This window comes from Taudactylus pleione, unplaced genomic scaffold (assembly GCF_031769625.1).
Source record: "Taudactylus pleione unplaced genomic scaffold, aTauple2 ptg000579l, whole genome shotgun sequence".
Lineage (NCBI taxonomy): Eukaryota > Metazoa > Chordata > Amphibia > Anura > Myobatrachidae > Taudactylus > Taudactylus pleione.
In genome coordinates, this window is record NW_028284981.1 from 334,401 (window position 1) to 347,982 (window position 13,582).

Below are 13,582 nucleotides of genomic sequence, written 5' to 3' on the forward strand. Positions count from 1 at the left end.
CACTACATCCCCTGCATGTCTCTCTCTCCATGCACAGCTCCTGCCTGTCACTGCCCCCCTCTCACTACATCCCCTGCATGTGTCTCTCTCCATGCACAGCTCCTACCTGTCACTCCCGCCTCTCACTACATCCCCTGCATGTCTCTCTCTCCATGCACAGCTCCTACCTGTCACTCCTCCCTCTCACTACATCCCCTGCATGTCTCTCTCTCCATGCACAGATCCTGCCTATCACTCCTCCCTCTCACTACATCCCCTGCATGTCTCTCCATGCACAGCTCCTGCCTGTCACCCTCCCTCTCACTACATCCCCTGCATGTCTCTCTCTCCATGCACAGCTCCTGCCTGTCACTGCCCCCCTCTCACTACATCCCCTGCATGTGTCTCTCTCCATGCACAGCTCCTACCTGTCACTCCCGCCTCTCACTACATCCCCTGCATGTCTCTCTCTCCATGCACAGCTCCTACCTGTCACTCCTCCCTCTCACTACATCCCCTGCATGTCTCTCTCTCCATGCACAGATCCTGCCTATCACTCCTCCCTCTCACTACATCCCCTGCATGTCTCTCCATGCACAGCTCCTGCCTGTCACCCTCCCTCTCACTACATCCCCTGCATGTCTTTCTCTCCATGCACAGCTCCTGCCTATCACTCCTCCCTCTCACTTCATCCCCTGCCTGTCTCTCTCTCCATGCACAGCTCCTGCCTGTCACTCCCCTCACTACATCCCATGCATGTCTCTCTTCATGCACAGCTTCTGCCTGTCACTCCTCCCTCTCACTACATCCCCTGCATGTCTCTCTCATTTACTCTTGCCCTGTACCTTCTCCCACCTCCCCATTTGTATTAATCTATTCTTCACCCCTAACGTTCTTCCTCTTCTTCAGAAGTCTCGGTGGCTGCAAACCATAAGCGACATGGATGACGAAAGGCACAACTGTGTCCACCGCCACATAACTGTACCTGAATATGGCAGGTAAGCACAATCTTTTCCTTTTATTAAAATTTGCTGATGTACAAGATGGTGGGTTTTGGTGGTATCTTGCCTAGGGTCCCATGAGGTCGTAATACAGCTCTGCTCATCTCACTCCTATTCCAATGCAGTTGCAATGGCTAATTTATGCACGCCCATGAAACAGTGTTTCAGCGGTCAGACACGCCTGTGCCAGAATCTACTGCGCATGCCCAAGTCTCCGGGAAAGTGGCGCCTGCGCCTTATTACCAGGGACATCTCTACTGCACATGTGCAAGTCACTGGGAAAGTGGCCGCCGCCATTTTCCCTGTGATTTTTACTGCTCTGCTACGCTGGCCGGGAGACTGTGGAGAGGTAAGTAGAACTATATATGGGTGCAGTGTGGGCCCCCCTAGACCCTGCACCCATTATAGATACGCCATTGCCTGTACACTCTTGCAGGCAACATTTTGCCCATGACTGAAGAAAGGAGAGTACAGCGGATAACATAAGGTAGGGACAGGTGCCTGCATTACTTTGGGGGTCCCACCGGGTTTCCAGGACACCAGACCACAGCTTGGGGGTCTTAAGGAAATGTTCAGTTTTTGGCGGAATTATGTACATTATTCTCTGAATTAAGGGCCTGATTCAGCTTCAGACAGAATAGCTAAGTTGCTCGCAAGCAGCTTTCCGTCTGTGCAGATATGGTAATGCAGCAGAGGGCATCACGCCGCCTACTGCATTACGTATCCGGGCTGCGTTGTCCAACACAGCATCGGATACTCTGCGGACCATCGGCCGGCTAAGGTGACCCACGGAGTCATGCAGCCGGCCGTCGCAGCAGCGAAGAAAGGTCAGCCGACAGAGATCCTGGCCTCTTCCCTCCCCCCCAATAGCGCGACACGCCTCCGTTTAGGGTAACGGAGGCTGACACCGCCCAGTCCCAGCCCCCAAATGGCAGCAGACTGTCAAGCACTGACAGTCTGGTGCCAGTTTACTTGCGGGCTCGCAGACCCGTTCTGCACATGCGCAGAACGAGTCTGGCGCCTGTAGACATTCCCGGGAATCTGCGCTTAGCAGTGCACGCTGAATTAGGTCCTAAATACGTACAATACTATAATATATGTATAAAAAACAGTTAGTTTCTTTAGAGTCTTTATATGCACCAGTTCTATATTATAAAGTACACAGTTTACTAACTATATAGACTATGCATACAAGATATTGATAGACAAGGGCAGAACACAACAACATTTTTAAATAGAGACGGACAATGGACTTAGGGCCTGATTCAGAGCCGGACGCTCTGACCAGAGCGCTCGCTCTGAATCAGGGCCGGCCTAAAATTGGAGCGGCCTCTTGGACGCCATCGACAGCACGCCCCCTTTGGTGAGAGACACCGAGCGACAGCTTCCCCGTCGCTCGTCGGGTCTCGCGCATGCGCACGACGAAGCTCCCTCCGTAGTGCGCATGCGCACTTGGGCAACATCGACCCGCTTGCGAGCGTACAGCGCTGGTGAGTGGGTCTGAATGAGACCCTTTATTCAGATCTGCACGCAAATGCCATCGCAGCTGCGATCTCATGGATCGCAATTGCGACAATGGGCCGTATTCAAATATATGGAAAATTTGGCCGTTTTTGCCATCGTTTGCGAAACTGCAGTCCGATCTGGCGATATATCTGCCGCGATCAGCCGATTTTGCCAACGATAGTGAAAAACGGCCGTTTTTCGCCTAAAAACTGGAGAAAGCTTTTCTCCAGCCTAGGTCAGACGAAAATAATGTGTAAAATCCCTATTTTTGGGTAAAAATGTGGGGATTTTTTACAGAACCCTTTGGACAGCCCCCTAATGATACTTTAGCGGAAAAAAAATTGTAATTTGCATACTCTGGCGAAAAACGACAGCTGAAATTTCGGTCAAAATGTTTGGTTTTTTTTCGTGAAATATGCATTTAACATATTGGGTCTGGTATTTCGGAGGGCCACAAGGATGCGCCAAGTGTTTTAAACATCGCATGTGGCTGGCGCAGGTGGTTTTTTAGAACCGCTAATAAAACGCCTGCGCCTGCCACGTACCACGTTTACAACACTTGGGGCATCTTTATGGCCCTCTGAAATACCAGACCCAATACATTAAACGCATTTTTCACAGAAAAAAAATAAATTTTGACCAGAATTTGAGCAATAGTTTTTCGCCAAAGTACGCACCTTACGATTTTTTTTCCGCTAAAGTATCATTAGGGGGGTTGTCCAAAGGGTTCTATAAGAAATCCCCACATTTTTACCAAAAAATAAGGATTTTGCACATTTTCCCCCTTTTTTTAAAATGGAGATTAGTTTTCCCCATTTTCACTTGAAAAATCGGCGATAAAATATCGCCGATGCGATAATATCACCAAAATAAATCGTCGATATTATCGTGGGTGCGATAATATCGCCGCTAATTGAATACATCCCAATATGCTAATAACTTACTTGCAGTCCAGTGCTCAGAGACGCCCATTGAAAGCATCTCATCCGACGTTCACGCACAAAATTGGAAACATTGAACGCAGATCCAGCAGCCATTCGCCTTCTGAGTAAGTCTAATCTGCCGCAGACACAGCGGGTTTTCAGACATGCAGAGGTCTCCCCTGCTGCTAGCAAGGACCCATTGGCTGATTTATGGACGCCCAGAAAACAGTGTTTAAACGTTCAGACACACCTGCGTTTCTGTAACCACCCCCCTGTTTCCTCCCTCAAACGCTGACTACCTGTCACTCACTTTGCGAGTTAATGATCTGTGCGAGTGTAATCGCAATTCAAACGCTGCATGTTTGCAGTGCCATAGGCAAACGCAGGGGGGGTGCCAGTTGCCTGGAATCCCCCCTCCCCCAGCCCACACCATGACCACAATAGTAATATAATAGAATTTAACTAGTGCTGCATGTTCTTCACAGTATCGCGAATGAAATAATAAGCACCACCCGTGGATCTTTTAACATGAGTCAGCCAGTAATAAATACACCTGTGCACCAACTAGGAGATCTGGAAAACATGCACTGTTAGAGGTGCAATGCTATAGACCATAAATAGGGCTGATTATTAATACCATCTAATAATACACTATCCAGTGCATAACAAGACCAATATGTACATATATGTCCACGGCAGTGCTAGGTTCTTCTGCTGCTCCCCCAGACTCCCGAAATTGCTGCAATGCTCTGGAATGGTGCCCACATATAAAATAAATTAATTCAGCTCAGGCAGGATGGCCCTACTGCCGCATCTAATGGCTTACTGTGATTGCTGGTCCTGTACTGTATATGCTGGAATTATGGCACAAAATATTCTTTGTATGACACATATTAAAGCTGGTTAAGTGCTAATTATGCCCTCTTCATGGTGTTGCCACACTTGCTCTAAAAGCAAGCATTTGGAAACCCCCCTCTAAAAATCCTGCGTTTGCTACTGAGTGCAGATGTGAATCAGGCAGAAATATCTCACACTGCTCTTCCGAGGATGAACTGCGCATGCTTCAGCCTAAATACGAGTACGCGTTCAGGAGAGCAGGCCGGGGGCCTGAACTTGGTGAGCTGTCAGCTCCGGCCTCTGTATCGGCTGCACTTACCGTAGTGGCTGATGGATAGATGTTAGGGTGCTACTACTTACAGAACCAGCTCATAATCTGCAAGTCTAGGATATTATATTGAATCTATCACACATGGAAACCTATGACCCAATTACAGAAATTTGCTGCGTCATTCATTATAAGTGAGTTACTTAGGAGCACAGAAATACATTTGAGGGACCCCCAATCTGCCCAAACACCACCCCTTCTGGGACTGCCATACTACTTTTGGCTCAGTCCATTGAAAATAAGTAATGTTAGCAGGTATGGATATTCTCAAATCAATAAAACTTAATGCGGGTATCCACTACCCGATTAAGCAGAGCGATTGCACGATTACGACATCATTAATCAGGCATCAAAATGTCGGAAACGACCAGCGATGCGCGATCCCGCTGGTCGTTTCCAAGATCAATTATCGCCCAAACATGCCGGTCAATCTGCCGATAACAAGAGATTGACCATGTTCGGGAATGATGGATGGTGCCTACACTGAACGACTGATCGTAATCGTAGTGTCTTTCCCTAATCTTCTAGTGGATGTGCACCTTTAGGTACACAGAACATGTACAAGATCTGCATTACTAGGCTTACCACGCTGTCCCTTTAAACTGGGACACTCACAGGTTCTGTGGCTGGCTGACTTCAAGCCATACTTGCCTACTCTCCCGATTCGGCCAGGAGCCTCCCAAAAATTGGGTGGCGCCGCTGACCCCTCCGGACCCCCTGCCAACCCCACACAAACCCCCGCAGTGGTGAGGGGCCCGATGATGCGATTCGCGCTGAATCGAGTCATCATGACCCCCTTTCCCTGCTTCACAATGCTTGGGGGGGCAAAATGACATGATCGTGTGACCACGCCCCCCGCTCCGCCCCCAATGCCGGGTAATATCCCAACCGCCCCCGCCCCCTGCTATGCCGACCTGGCTGCTCCCTCCCGAGGGGGCAGCCAGAATGTCGACAAGCCTTCTTCAAGCCTGTATTTCATCTGGTTTTAATCAGCCAAAGAACCTGTGTAATTTATGAGTGTCACGTTTAAAGGGACAGTATGGTCAGGTTATGCATTACAGATGTTTGTGTAGAAAGGAAGATGTTACCCTTTCCAAACCAGCCACATTCTAGCTGCCATTTTTCTAGTACAGTTTGGAAAATAACAGCAAACGTTTGATTGGCTGCTAGGGGCAAAACCACCTTTTCTTCACTGCGCACTGGGCCTGATTCAGACCCGCTCGCGAGCGCTATTCGCTTGCAAGCGGGTCGATGGTGGCCCAGTGCGCATGCGCACGATGGAGCCGGCTCTGTCGTGCGCATGCGCGAGACCTGGATAGCGACGGGGAAGCCGTCGCTCCGGGTCTCGCTACAAAGGGGGTGTGCTGTCGATGTTGAGTGACAGCACGCCCCCTTTGGTGGGCGGGTCAGGGGCGTGTCTGCCCAGACGGAGGCGTTCCCATGGTGGGCGGGCCAGGGGCGTGTCTGCCCAGACGGAGGCGTTCCCGTCTGGGGCCAGCCCCACTGACATCACAAGTGATGTCAGTGGGAGTGCTTTTGGCTCTGATAGAGCCAAAAGCACTCTTGGGTTTGCGGCAACGAGACCCTACCGCAAGGGTCTCGTCGCAAGCCCGGTGGTCGCGATGGTCTTGACCATCGCGACCATCATCATGGACGCTCGCATAAGCTGTGGGTGGAAACCCACAGCTATGCGAGCGTCCAAGAGGCCGCAACATTAAAAAGAAAACGCCCTGATTCAGAGCGGGCGCTCGTTCAGAGCGTCCGGTTCTGAATCAGGCCCACTGTTCGTTCAGCAGTTTTCAGAATTACCCCTATTTATATCATATAGATAGAAAGATGTAGATCTTTGTTTTCAAGGTTGAGAGAATTGTGAGCATGTAACAGTCTCGTAGGAGAATACGTCATGCGTGGAAACAGGACAATTTTAGATATAGATCTTCCACTCTTCAATGCAGCTAAATGTGTTAAATGCTATATGATATGGAAATAAAGTGTAGGGGGGTGATTATAAGAAGATAGGTTTTCTTTACTAGGCCGCAATGGAATTAGTATGAAATACCGACAGTCGGGATCCTGGTGGTTAGAATCCGCCGCCGGGTTCGGACAGGGTTAACATACCGACACTTGTTGGTTGGTATGCTATCCCTCCCCCTCTCCGTACCCTAACCCTCCCTCCCTCCCTGGTGCCTAACCATAGCCTCCCCCCCTAGTGCCTGAACCTAACCTCCCCCTCCCCACATTGTACACTTAACTCTCTCCCCTTAGTGCCTAACCCTCCCCCAAGTGTCTAACCGTAACCCCTAAACCTAACCCTCCCCCCAACCCAGTTACTCACCTTCAGCGTCCTGGCGGGCAGGATGTCGGCGTGGGAATTCTGACCGGCGTCGGTATTCTGGAGCCGGTATTGTAAGTGTCTGCATTCCGCCCGCCCGGATGCTGAACGCATACCGGCCCCTAATAGCCAATGCCATTTTCAGCTGCAAATTGTCACTGTAGCTTGTAGGCAACAGCTTCATCAGATAAGGCTATGAGATTAGTATCCCTCCCCTGCAGCCTATGCTGTGCGGCCCAGTGGCCATGTACAGTATGCACAGTAGGTAAGCCAGAAGTAAAGTGATAGTGAAAGCACTTTCCTCCAGCGCCGAAAATTGCCCTGAAAAGACATCTGTTATTGCTGCAAATAGCGATGATAACTGATGGAACTTATCACGGTGGGTCTTAAATAGGCCCCAAAGTATGAGCGACCTGTTGGTTTTGAATGAGTAGCTTCACGAGGGACAGGACCGGGATGTCAACTACATCCCCAATACACAACGGGTGTTCAAGCTACTCTTATACCTTCATGTTGTTCTTACTGTCAGCCCCCCCCTACTATGTCCTATGTCATAGGACATTAACCCATTTAAACAAAGTCTTCTTATAAAAGTGAGGGCCCTATTGGAGGCGATACGGTTCATCATTCTATCGTCCTATGGGCGCCATTTATTAATGATCACATTGGCAATGTGATCTGGGAATTGTATTACCACCTATGATCCCATTGCCAGATGCCACCATAACTCGGGAATGCATCATTGGGCACCCGTAGGGACAGGGGCTTCCAAAGAAGTCCAACCCTGCGATGTGCCCGGAGTGCGATCGGGGCTACTGCACATGCGCGGCCGCCATTGCTGAGGCAGAGTTCCTATGGAACCCCCTCCCGGTAAGTTTTACGATGTGTAACCTATTGGATACAATGGGCCGACGACATCTTCCGCATTCCGGAAGTTGGTAAATCTGGCAGCATCCTATCCCCCCATAGAAACCTACGGGGGATGCGGCTGCCTGCGGGAATGGAGGGATCGCAGAAGGTTTCAGAGATACCTGCTGTGGTCCCACCTTCATACATGGGGATGATACTAAATATGATACTAAATATTTGCGGTTAGCCCCCGAAAACACGGCGCAAATATTTACTAATAAATGGGCCTCTATGCGCCTAAGGGCTTACAGCCGGCAAAGCCTTCCCGATGCTTTTACAAGGATAACAAGTATGCATTGGTAGGTCTCTGGATGGCGTCAACAGGATAACAGCAGTAACAGCGTTAAAAGAAATGTTTTAAATAATATATATTTTTTTTAAATCAGATATAGAATCAGTATGTACTATGTAGCTGTATATTGTGGCTGCTTTTCCATGAAATCTCTAATGGTTGTACACCTATAGGAGGTCCCCAGGTGAGACCTCCACCTTGCACTGTGGGCTTCATTCAGAACCACTCGTAAGCGGCCGCTCGTTCGTTCCGAGCGATGGTCGCACATCTGCGCATGCGTACGGGTTGTAACACGCATGCGCGAACCAGTCAGTGCGGCCGAAAATCGTGTGCTCGCTAAATAGCGAATGCCTGCTAATTTGAGTGACAGAATGAGGCGTTTGTGGGTGGTAACAGGGGAAGGTGCTTGAAAACGGGGAGTGGAGATCCGAACGCAGGCGTGCCTAAAGGTCAAAACGAGCGTTTTAAGGGTGTGCATAATTAACAAAGCAGCGTCATCGGCCACGTCAGTTGGGTGTCTTTTAGCCAGAACTGCTCGCATGATTGCGGTAGGAAAAACCAACCACAAGAATAGCGAGCAGTTCATACGCTGTTCGATGTACTCGATTAATCTAATAGCGGACAAGACGTAGGATGCGAGCGGCCAGGGGGCGTATTTTTCAAAATAACGACCGCATGTTTTGTTCGCTCGTTCAGACATGGAGGCGTCAACAGACCGCAAAGAGCGAACGGTTAATTTAAATAGCCACCCCCTTTTTCTGAACGAGCGAGCGCAAATAGCGTCCGGCTCTGAATCAGAGCCAGTGTTCCCTGTATTGCACTGTGCTGGCTGTGTTGTAATAACAGCTCAGGGAGTCAGGCAGGCAGGTACTGAGGATGACGCTGTTACCACACCTCCCTCCTGCCCTCCCCTGCCAGTGGCTGCTATGTAAAGGATCAGGGGAAGTCAGAGGCGACACAGAGATCAGCCAGCACCGTGAGTACTACTATATCCCTTCCCCCTCCCTGACACTACTGCTCTATAGTGACAGTCTATAGCACTGCTTGCATGCTGATCCTGCTCTCCTGCTGCACGCTATATTCCTGGTCTTCTCCTCTCCTGCCATGTCTGTCCCCAGTCACTCTCCCCCCTGTGACTGATTCCCTCTCCTCCTGTCCATGTTACATCAGCAGTGTCTCTGCCTGGCTCTGTAATTATAAGACGCGCCAAGGCAAAAACCCAAGCTGGCCAAATGATTTGGTGGCAGGATATGGCATCACAGCAAGTTTGGGCAACCTGTGGTCTTTTTTTTATGTTTGATACAAAGCTCAGCCAGCTGGGAGTTGTAGTTCCACAATAGCTGGAGAGACACGGTTTGCCAGGCAGTAGTGTCGGCGGTACTGTACTTCTGTATGGATTAAGTTGCAAGTTTAGCGTAGATGCCATTCATGTTGTTCTTACTGTCAGGGCCCCCTATGCTATGTCATAGGTATTTATGTTGGACTATATGAAAAGATTGAGGGCGGTTATTGCATCGCTCTATACATCCGAGAAACAACCGGCAGCTAAATCTAGCATTTAGAAATGGAATAAAGAATAGTACCAAGCGTTTTATAATGCAGTTTTTTTTTCCACTGTGATAATATTTAAAAATATTTAGTGATTACAACAAAGGAAATGTGTTTTCAGACTTTATTTATATTTTGGGGCTTTGCGTTCCAATTTTTCTTAAAAATAAATGAGGTAATGTATTTAAACACTTTATTAACTGTATTTACACTCCAGGTCTAGGGAGTATATTTACTAAAGGTCGTTTTCAATCGATTTGAATCGATTTAAAATTGATTAACATCGATTAACATCGATGCTGTGTTTCTGGGGCTAAATCACACATTTACTAATACTTCAAAAAAAAATAAAATCAATAATTGTCTGTCAGTAAATGTATGATTTAGCCCCAGGAACACAACATCGATTTTGATCGATTTTAAACCGAATAGAATCGACCTTTAGTAAATATACCCCCCTAGGGCATTACACAACGCTTTAGTCTACAACACAGGTTCTCAAACTCTGTCCTCAGGACCCCAAACAGTGCATGTTTTCCAGGTCTCCTCACAGAATCACAAGTGAAATAATTAGTTCCACCTCTGGTTCTTTTAAAATGTGTTAGTGAGTAATGAGTACACCTCTACACCTGCTGGGTGACCTGGAAAACATGACCTGTGTGGGGTCCTGAGGACCGAATTTGAGAACCACCGGTCTACAAATATAGCTTATTTTAAACTCTTTTGTTCTGTTAATGCCAGACTGAGAGATTAGATAAATAGATTTGCCCATGGCAAGGCCGGTGGTAAGATGTTCCAGGCTAGGGCAATCTGTGGTTCTTCAATTGACGTGAAATTACCAGACGTATATTGGCAGCATATGCTGAGATTTATAGTTCCACAGGAATTGGAGCCACAGAGCCTTATTCACAGATATATATATATATATATGTGGAAACCAGATGGTATGTGTAAATCTCCGATGGCGGGAGGACTGGGCATGTGCCGGACCCGTCCTGCATATGACGAAGACCCCGCAAGTGGGCAGGAGGGGACCATTCTGAATAAGCTAAGGCTTACTCAGATGGCCAGTGCTGCAAACATCCCTTTTATGGCTTAATAACTGGACTAATGAATGTTGTATTTTAAAATCTTTCAATAGATCTTCATTTATACAGATCATTATAATAATAATCCTAGATTCTGGGGCCTACACATATAAATTTTTCAGAAAAGCGGGCGTTAATTAACAATCCCTCTCACCGCTATTCCACGAGAAGAAAATCATTTTCTGAATAATCTGTTATTGCTCCAAAGCTGGTTCAGCTGCTCCGATAAGATTGACTGTCGCCCCTAATGATGGGGACAGAAGCTTACGCTGCTGGGTTCTGTCCCGGCATGGGGCCATATTCAATTTGAGGCGAAAAGTCCGAGGTCGGACTTTTCGCCATCATCAACGTTTTTTGCAGGCATAAAGTATCGGGCGCATGCCCGCTTATCCCCACATTCAATTAGGATCCAGCGAAACTGGGACCCGGCGGAAAGGTAAGTATCGAAAAGTCCTGTTAGTTTTTGGGGAAATCATGCTGTCACCCCCCAAAAGATGTCCTGACATGTGGGATCACTATGGGTACCCCCGATCTGGCCTGCTTTAGGTAAATCGGGTTTTTAAGTAGCCGCGGCAGGTGCATAAATGCGCCTGTGAAGAAGTGATGAAGAATAGCATTTTTTTGGTGGGGGTAAAATAACTAGTCCCATCAAATTTGGGGTACATGAAAATGGGTACAAGCATATTTTTAAGTCCCTAAAGTCATTTTGTAAAATTCCTCAAAAATGCACCTGTCGCATTCTAGAAAACACCTGCCGCATACTCGGAACCCTCCCCTGAATCAATTTTGCTAGTTTAAAACTTTGCTCCCCAATAATGTTCTTTTTCCGCCCCCAAAATTAAAGTGCATTTTCTGGGGTGTCCTGAGGATTTTTTATACATTTTTTTTTTTACACAGATTGCTTTTAGGGAACATTAAAAAGGCTGCAGGCCGTTTTGTTTTTTAATCTTCCATACATGCCTACCCTCCCGGTTTTCGCGGGAGGCTCCCGATTTTTCGAGTAACCCCCCGCACCCCCGGAAGGGTAGGCATTTCTCCCGCATTCTGCCCACTTCCTAGTGAAGTGGGCAGAATTAGGAGAATACCCGCGGCAATCGCGGGTCTCCGTGAAGGGGGCGGGGCTTAAGCTGTGATTCTGCATGAATCACAGCATTTGGCCCCGCCCCCTATGTAAATTGTGCCCAATCGCGGCAATTTTACCGTGAGGGGGCGGGGCTTAATGATGCGAATCGTCAAGCCCCGCCCCCGTCGGCCCCCTGCTGCTTCTCTTACCCGGGCTTCTCCCAGGAAGAGAATATTAAAGGTAGGCAACCCTGATCTTCACCTCAAAACCCCAATTCTGCACTTTTTTTCACCATGTATTACATGGAGAAAACTTATACCCGTTTTTTACAAAGACTGTTCGCATCGGCAAAAAGTCTTTGAAATTGAATATGGGGATATTTGAAACTGGAGAAAATTACGGACTTTTCGCCCCATATTGATATGGCCCATGGTGGCACACTGTGATAGCTGGAAAGATCTACATGGATCCTCTCCTTACTCCAGAACCACTATAAACAGGAAAGAGCGAGCTAGCACAGAGGTTCCCAAACCCGGTCCTCAAAGCACCCTAACGGTCCAGGTTTTAAGGATAACCATGTTTGGGCACAGGTGACAATTTTATTTAACCATCTGTGCTCACCCATAGATATACTTAAAACCTGGACTGTTAGGGTACCTTGAAGACAGAGTTTTGGAACCTCTGAGCTAACATTCTAAAGATAGCATTAGCTGTCAGTCAAGCTCTTCTGAGTTTGATAAATAACACAATGCCCCCCACATATAATTTGGGGGCAGCAGTGTGCTCTGATTCTGCTATTAATACAGCAGACATTGGTGTTCTTTGATATCTCCTGCATTATAGGCTTGATAAATAGGAGTTTTACTTAATTTAGGGATAATTGTGCTGAAACAATAATTTCCGTATAATTAATGGGGCAGAGATGGTTGATAAATAGGCCCATTTTTGATAGATTAATAATACAGTCTCCAAATTTAGCCAGCAACGTCATTGCATAGAGAATAAGAGCAGATACTGAGCACTGTTTCCAGAACACAGAACGAAGGAGGTAGTACTGTGATTATTATTGTTATTATATATTTATTACCAGTTATATAGCGCACATATCCTGTAGCACTTTACAGACAATCTTTGGCCATACACATCAGTCCCTTCCCCTATGTTCCCTATCACACGTACACACACACTAGGGCTAATTTTTGTTGGGAGCCAATTAACCTACCAGTATATTTTTGGAGTTTGGGAGGAAACCGGAGCACCCGGAGGAAACCCACGCAAGCACAGGGAGAATATACAAAGATGATATAAAGACATGGGCAAAAAGCACTGAAGGAAGATGCAGCAATGTATTTCGAAAAAGGTACTGGAGGATACATAGGGGGGAAGTCAATTGTTTGTATTGCGCCCGACGGCAGCTTTTCCGCTGTTCCTGCCGTCAGGCACGACAGCACGACTTCTGCTCGCTGCCTCCTGAGGTGGCGTGCAGCAATCGGCAAACAGTCCTGGTTTTGGGCGCTGAAACTGCTATTTGGACGCACTAACCAGGACTTTAGATGGGTTTAGCCAATTTATGCGGCTAAACCCAGTCTATTAAGGCACGACATGCACGAAAATCCATGGGTGCACAAAACAATTGAATATCTCACCCCGATCTCCCGTTGCTTTAGACAGGACATCGGGCATGAAATAAACAATTGAATCCCCCCCTTACAGTCCAGAACGGTAAAGTGGACAGTGCAGATTCCCTTTAAACAGCCTCAATCAATAGTAAATGCG

At 47.7% G+C, this 13,582-nt stretch overlaps 1 protein-coding gene across 2 annotated transcripts in view; it reads left to right on the forward strand.

The window, feature by feature from the left end:
- The first annotated feature begins 958 nt into the window (after positions 1–958).
- ASS1 (argininosuccinate synthase 1) overlaps positions 959–13,582 on the forward strand; it is a 108,845-nt gene continuing 96,221 nt past the window's right edge. Inside the window, exon 1 of one of the 2 annotated variants that reach the window (XM_088453476.1) lies at positions 959–977. The gene's annotated coding sequence lies outside the window, so the exon portion shown is untranslated. Of the gene's footprint in view, positions 978–9,018; positions 9,084–13,582 lie in introns of those variants that run through there. The other variant, XM_088453474.1, reaches the window with a different exon arrangement.